Consider the following 7524-nt stretch of genomic DNA (forward strand, 5'->3'; position numbering starts at 1 on the left):
GGGTGTGGCGGATTCTTGGGAGAAGGGACTCAGCGGTCAGAGGAGGGGGGCCACCAGCCTGTGAAAGTGAAGAGTGTCTCTAGGGCACTCACATAAAGATGTGACCCTCGGTAGAGCCTATAAGGGTCCCGACTGTCAGCGACACAACCCTACGGAGAAAAGGCAGCCGGGGTCTGCACTGCACATGTCAGGACATGTGTTGCTTAGTAGAGTCCCCCTCTTTCCTGCACCTTCCCCCTTCCCCACAGGACTGTTATTACCCTGAAGTCCCGGGCATGGTCAGAAATAAAGTCTGCACCCTTTTCTGTGCCAGTGTTTTTTCCGAGCTTATAGAAAACAGCTTGAGAACAAAGGTTTATCTGCCATTTTCTCCTTGGCTGGGGCCCAATCATATCTGTAGATTGTTTTTTCATAAAGACTCGTGGAACTACATATATATATGCATGAAGTGTTCTCACCAAGTGACCATTCACAAATGGTGAGTGCTTGCCTCTGCTAATTTCAGAATCATTGAGTCATCTCCCCTGGCTTGAGTCCACTCACACTCGAGCCCAGGAGGTGTGTAAGCTCCTCCTGAGTCTGGAATGAATGGGGAATGGGTTCCATCACACGCTCCCATACACATAACCTGCCGATGCCATTTGGTATGTGTTCTGCGCCCTTGGTGTTTCAATATTTTATGAATGACACCTTCCAAGATTTGTTGGCGCCTGCTGGGACCGCCTGCCTCACGGACATCCTGATGTGCTCTCAGGAAGGGGCTCTGCACGCTGAGAAGGTCCAGATGGCCCTGGCCATCCTCCATGACCACTGTCTCTTTGCCAAGCTAGACACACACAGGTTTTTGACCTCAGGGAAGTAGAATTATTGGGGCATTTCATCTCCCCCATGGAACACTTACCTGGCCTGCCACTCAGTCAATGTCAGGCTCAGCTGACAGAGTGCTAACTGGAGCTCCTGGGCCCCGATGTTTCCTGGGGTTCACAGGCCTTCAGCAGCCCCTTCACCTCTGAGCTCTAACCGGGTGTTTCTGTAGAATAAGCATGCCTTCTGGTGGCCAGCCGTCTGCACCTCACAAGACTGTTCAGATCACAGAGCGTTGGACCAGTGCGATCCCTTGTGATGAAGCGGCCGCCACGGACAAAATATAGGATCCATGTGTCCATCTGTCTTTCCCAAATGCCAGAGTCTTCTCCTGAGAACCCCACGTGAGAGCAAAGGGCCCTCGCCATCAAAGCACGTCTGGCCCAGCATCTGGAGGTGATATAGAGCCTGGTCCATGGCATGTCCCTCACAGAGCATGCCCACCTTAGGGGTGCACGGAACAATCCACCAAAGGGAGGGAAGAAATGCAGAAATTTACTTATTTATTTTCCTATCTTAAAATATATGAATGACTTCTGCTTTACTGATATTGATGCGCATAGGGGCCAGGGTACATGTATCAGATGTATTTTAAAACATTTTTTAATGTTTATTTTTGAGAGAGACAGAGTGCGAGTGGGGGAGGGGCAGAGAGAGAGGGAGACACAGAATCCGAAGCAGGCTGTAGGCTGTGAGCTGTCAGCACAGAGCCCGATGTGGGGCTTGAACCCATGAACCGTGAGATCGTGACCTGAGCTGAAGTCAGATGCCGAACCGACCGAGCAACCCAGGCGCCCCTAAAATGTATTTTAAAATCTGCTCTTCATTTATTTCTTTTTTCCTGATGGAGCACACAATGCAAAGCACGTGGCCAGTGACGTGGAGCAGGGCTCTGGGTCCGACAGCTTGCTTGAGCCCTGGCTCTGCTGCTCCACGCATGTGACTCTGGGCCTCTGAGCCGCCTCGACACTCTGCTTCCTCATTTATGGAATGAACTTGACAGAAGACTCTCACCTGTAAGTCTTATAAGGATGGAAAGAAACCAGGTGGCGCGATCACAGGGCCTGGAGCCCAGGGGACCGGAGGAAGCTTCAGTTATAATTATCACCATCACTCTTCAGGTCCATTCTCGTCAAATGGCAAAAGCTGAAGGCCTCCAGATGGCTTAAGCTCAGTGGGCGTTTCTAACCCTGCACCTACATTCTGACCCCAGGGGGCACCCCGCAGACTCACGAGCTATCCTGCGTCCATCCTGTGGTTCAGCCACACATCCCCTCTCATGAGCAGCACGTGATGCAGAAGCAGAGCCTGTGTGTGCAGGGTGACAGGAGCCAGAGTGGGACTTGAGTGGAAAAGAGGTAGATATGAGTGTTCCAGGTATTCCTGGAGACTTGGGCACATGTGAATGTATCCCCGGTCTTCTCCTTCACTGGCTGTGTGACCTTGGCTCGGTTACTCCACCTCTCTGTTCTAGCTGGGATAATGCTAGCTGCCCTCTAATGATCACTTGGCATAACAGAAGTTTACTTTTCATTTCGATTTGCATTCCACAGCCAGTGCCCCTGATTGGAGCCCAGCTTCCCTCCAGACCCTGATCCAGGGACCCTGGCTTCCTCTGTGTTGCTGTCCCCTTGTCCTGCCGGGCCTCAGACAGGGAGAATGAGCGGTGAAGGCACATTTGAGAAATGTCTTCCCTGGCCGGCAGCCACTTCTCCGAGAGGTCTGCTCCAGAAGGGGAGGAGGGGGACACATTTTGGTGGACAGTTAGTTCCCTGCCAGCCACACGTTCTGGACCACAGTTTCTTCATCAGTAACCTGAGGAGGAGAATAATGCCTTGCTCGTATGACTGGTGGGGGATTGAATGGTCATCATGCAATCATTATTAGCTGCTGTTGTTAACACGAGGAGCTAGACCATTTACCAAAGTTGAAAGGTTCTACCTTGAGGATAAATCCAGATACTGTGGGGCCCAGGCTCTGGGGTTTAGGAAATAACTCAGGTGCAAAGTCCCCGTGAAGAAGTTAGTTTTGAATACAAGGCCTTCTTCCGGCTGCCCTAGCCCCTGCTGGTTTTTACCCACATATGCTTGGGTTTGGCATGTCTGCTCATCATTGGCCCCTGTGATTCTCCAATCTGCCCATTGGTTTATGGCTGTGTATTTGCCGCCATGACACCCCAGCCCTCATAGCCTTACCTCCAAGCCCACAAGTCTAGACAGAGTACAGCCCTCCAGGGACAGACCCTGTACCACGTGGGTGGCCAGCCTATCGAGCTGCCTGAATCCCCCCTTCCTGCTGCCCACAGCCACGTTTCTGCAGGGATCTGATATGAGGGGAGGATGGTCTGCTCTCCCTTCCTCCTCCCTGCTGCCTGCTGGGTCTCTCCCCTGTGGAATTCATTCAGGAAGGAAGGGTTAGGGAAATGACCAGCAGGGGCTACCTCGGGCTGGGACGGCTTACCTGCACGGCAGGGGTGGGGGATGGGCAATGTCTCCCCTGCGGACACTGGAGAGTGGACAAACCAGCCACAAGGCCCAAGGGGCCCTCACCCTCTTGGTGGGAGCATTGATGGCCCAGTCCATGCCTCCTTTCTCCACCCTTCCCTCTGCACCCCATCTCCTCTCCACCCGCTCACATGCAGACCTGCTGCCTACACAGATACCTGCCTAAGGAAATGTCCAGCTCCTCTTGTGCCATCCCAGTCCCCTTTGTGTCCTCTTCCCCTCCTTTGTTGGGGAGGAAGCAGAGCACCGTGGACTTGGCTTCACAAGAACCTGGTTAGATGAGCCCCCCTTCCCCTTCCCCCAAGACACAGCTACCTGTGAATACCCTGTGCTGTCCTGGAAAAGTAACAGGAGGAAATGGAACCTCATCCTAGCATCCAGACCCTCCTGGACAAGCTTGGCTGGTGCCTGGCCCTCAGTGTGGTCCTATGCTGACCTTTTCTGACCTTCCCTCTGTCTTCCCAGCCAGATTTGCGGGGCTGGCTCCAATTCCGATCTGAAACGAGGGCCAGACAGGCATGTGGACGCCCCAGGCAGGCTCGTAACTTGGCACACCTTCAAGATAAAGCACTTTACATATTTGTTCAATAAAAATTTAGTTAGGATGAAGGAGGAACTGATTTCTCTGCTAAGGATCATAGAAAAATCGTTCCTTCATCATTCCTTTCCACTGGCCAAGGAATTGAGGTTCTAAAAAATAAAAAGGCAAATATCTGGTAAAACGTGGCTCACTCTTTTCTGTGAATTTGTCCCTTTTCAAGCTTGCCTATCGTTTCTGAAAGGCATAAACAAGAGTTTAACATTTAAATAACACAAAATGCATTTTTTTAAATGTCTTATTTATTTCTAGGAGAGAGAGAGAGACAGCGTGAGCAGGGGAGGGTCAGAGAGAAAGGGAGTCACAGACTCTGAAACAGGCTCCAGGCTCTGAGCTGGCAGTCAGCACAGAGCCCGACGCGGGGCTCGAACCCACGAACCGCGAGATCATGACCTAAGCGAAAGTCGGACGCTTAACCGACTAAGCCACCCAGGCGCCCCCAAAATGCATTTTTAATACCACACCAAGCTTTACTTATTTTCAAGATTTCAACTGTGTCTGTTAGGTTTTAGCTGATGGTGACTGCACCATAATATAAAGACAAAAGTCTGCCTGGGTGAGAAAGGTGTTTCTTTCTTCCTTTTTCTTTTATCTTGTTTTGTTTTTTGTTTTGTTTTGGGGTTGTTGTTTTTTTGCTTATGTTTATTTTTTGTTTATTTATTTTTTGAGAGAGAGAGAGAGAGGGAGAGAGAGAGACAGGGAGGGAGAGAAAGAATTCCAAGCAGGCTCCACACCATCAGCACAGAGTTCGATGTGGGGCTTGAACTCACAAACTGCAAGATCATGACCTAAGCTGAAACCAAGAGTCAGGCACTTAACCCACTGAGCCACCCAAGCACTCCTGCTTGGTTATGTTTAAATGTCGAGGCCAACCTAACCCACTGAGGTCGAATGAGAGCCATTTATACCCACACGGTTAGGTGAGGCAGGGCTCAGAGGACCTGGGTGTGCCAGGAGTTTCTCAAAGATGGTTTTGTGCCCAGTGGGCATGTCCCCTGCTTGAGCTGCTTGATGGCGCCACCAGCCCAGCCAAAGTGAGGACTCTCCACTCTCCTGGCCCCTCCCACCACCCTGGGCTTTTCTTCTCGCTCCGGTTCTTAGGGATCTGTGCACAGTCCAGACACCTCTCCCATAAGGAGTTCCTGAATCAAATCCTGCTACTTTAATAACAAAGGGCCAGGGGGAGAATGTTCACCCAGATGCAGACTTGCTTAGCTTGAATCCAGGCCCAGCCGCTTACTAACTATGAGAGCTTGGGAAAAAAAATTCAGCCTTTGATCCTAGGCTTAGTCAACTGTGGGATTCCGACCTCGCCAGATTATCCATAGGATTCGAGTAGGAGATGCACATTCTGGCTTCAAGTGGTGGCAGTACATAGAAACTACCCCTCTTCAGGTCGCTAGCCCTGTGGCTATCTCCCAGTATCAAGGTTCCTTACCCTTCATATAAAGATCTCAGGCTGGTAACTTGTGACAAAGACCAGAAGGCACCCAGCTGTCAGTTCTTCCCTCCCCTTTCTGTGTGTGATTCCTTTAGGTGAAATGAAGCTAAATGGCCACTAGTCAGCACGGTATTGCTGGTGGGGACCCCTTCCTGCACACACCAGCCAGATCCCATCTCCTGTCCAGGAGAGAGCTAAGGGAATTGTCACAATCCCAAACTTTGGACACATGCCTTCCTGGGTCCAAGACAATGGCTTAACTTGCTACCTGGTTACTGATCTGGAGCAGATTGGAAGAGTGCCAAGTTCAATACCGGGTTTTGTGGGGATTGAATGGGGTTACGGGCCTAGAGTTCTCAGCACAGGCCACAGGAAGGGTTACTGTAGGATGGCACAGGGGGCTGTGACACTGGAGCAAGCCATATGAACTCCCAGACTTCTGCACTGGGAGAAACAGGAAGCTTTTTGTGCGGCCAGTTGTGAGCAGCAAGGGTGAGAGGGGGCAGCAGGTGCAGAAGACTGGAGGGGGGGTGGTAAACCCCCAGAGGGTTGGAGGCTGTCGTAAATCAGGGGACCAACCCCACTCAAGGGACAAGGGTAAGGACACCTGCCAGTCTCTGCGAAGGACATTTTCCTGTAGCTCCATCTGTTTCCCTGATCTTTAGATCTTTCCCCATTTCCTTTTGTAATTACAGTTGACCCTTGAGCAACATGGGGGTGAGGGGCACCGAGCCCCTGTGCATTCAAAAATCCGTGAATAATTTTTGACTCCCTTAAAAGTTAGTTACTTCTTCTTCTTCTTCTTCTTTTTTTTTTTTTTTTACTTGACAGACTTTTTATTTCAGCCTTTATATCCCCTTTCCAGGCTGCCTGGGATCTCTGTCCCCACCCAACTTCAGAGTCAGCCTGACTCCATCTTGTGTTTTTTTGGGGGGTCGGAGGCAGGGAGGATAGGCATTGTACTTTGGTAGAGTTATAAACCTGCACCAGGATTGGGGTCCACAAGTCACCCCACCATGGGTCTGGCCAGGACATGGGCTCAGGGCAGCTCCTAACACCCCTGGAGACCGAGAAGCTAGGGACAAGAGCACCATCCCCACCTCCACCACTCAGGACTCGGGAAGGAGGTGGATGGGCAGTGTACAAAGACCCCAGCAGGACTTGCTGGGGAGAAGGTAGAGAACCAGGTGAGATTCTTGAGGTGACTTTGTCTCCAGCGCAGGCTCCTAGCCCTCTCCCTGCCCCCCACCACTGCCATAACCAAGCCCAGAACCTGGCACCCCATCCCTTCCCACCAGCCAACAAGAAACAAAAGCAGTGAAAACACCAGGCTCTGTTGCTTGGTTGACCAGAAGCCTTACTGATAACATAAACAATCCATGAACAGATATGGTGTATGTTATATGTATTATATGCTGCATTCCACAATCAAGTGAGCTGGGGAAGAGAAAATGTTATTGAGAAAAGCATAAGGAAGAGAAAATGCATTTATAGTACTGTACTATATTTATCAAAAAAAAATCTGTGGGTAAATGAATCTCTCCAGTTCAAACCTACGTTGTTCAAGGTCACCTGTACTTCAGTCTCAGAATTCTTTCCCATCCCTGTGCCTCATCTGGTCTGGCTTGATGCTGAAGTTGAATTTGTTTCTTTGAATGTGTTCTGCTAAGCAAGTGAAGAGCCTACTCTCTGACTTCAGTTATTCCGGGGATAGGGACCCAGGCCACCATTGTCCCTCCAGGAAACATCATGGAGGCTCAGAGCCATCAGGCATCACTGTAGGATTATCCATCTCATCTGAGAAGAAACTAAACTCAATTTCTTCTGCCACCTCTGAATAGTAATGGTGACAGAATAGAGAGATGGTCCCTGGAAGCACACAAGTCACAAGGCACTGGGGGAACAGAATTGGGCACCTGGGTATGGGAGACACTTGAAGAAAGAGAATGGAAAGGCTGAGGCATTTGTCTATATTTCTCTCAGTTCTGCCTCAGAGACACTCAAAGTGAAGTTGGATCCTTGTAACCAGTCATAGGGCAGATAACTCAAGAGACCAGTGTCCAGTGTGCCCATGCCTCGTTCATCCCAGAGGCTCTGTAAGGTCAAGGCCGACCGTG

This window comes from Hyaena hyaena, unplaced genomic scaffold (genome assembly GCF_003009895.1).
Source record: "Hyaena hyaena isolate Hyena2069 unplaced genomic scaffold, ASM300989v1 scaffold_319, whole genome shotgun sequence".
Taxonomy (NCBI): domain Eukaryota; kingdom Metazoa; phylum Chordata; class Mammalia; order Carnivora; family Hyaenidae; genus Hyaena; species Hyaena hyaena.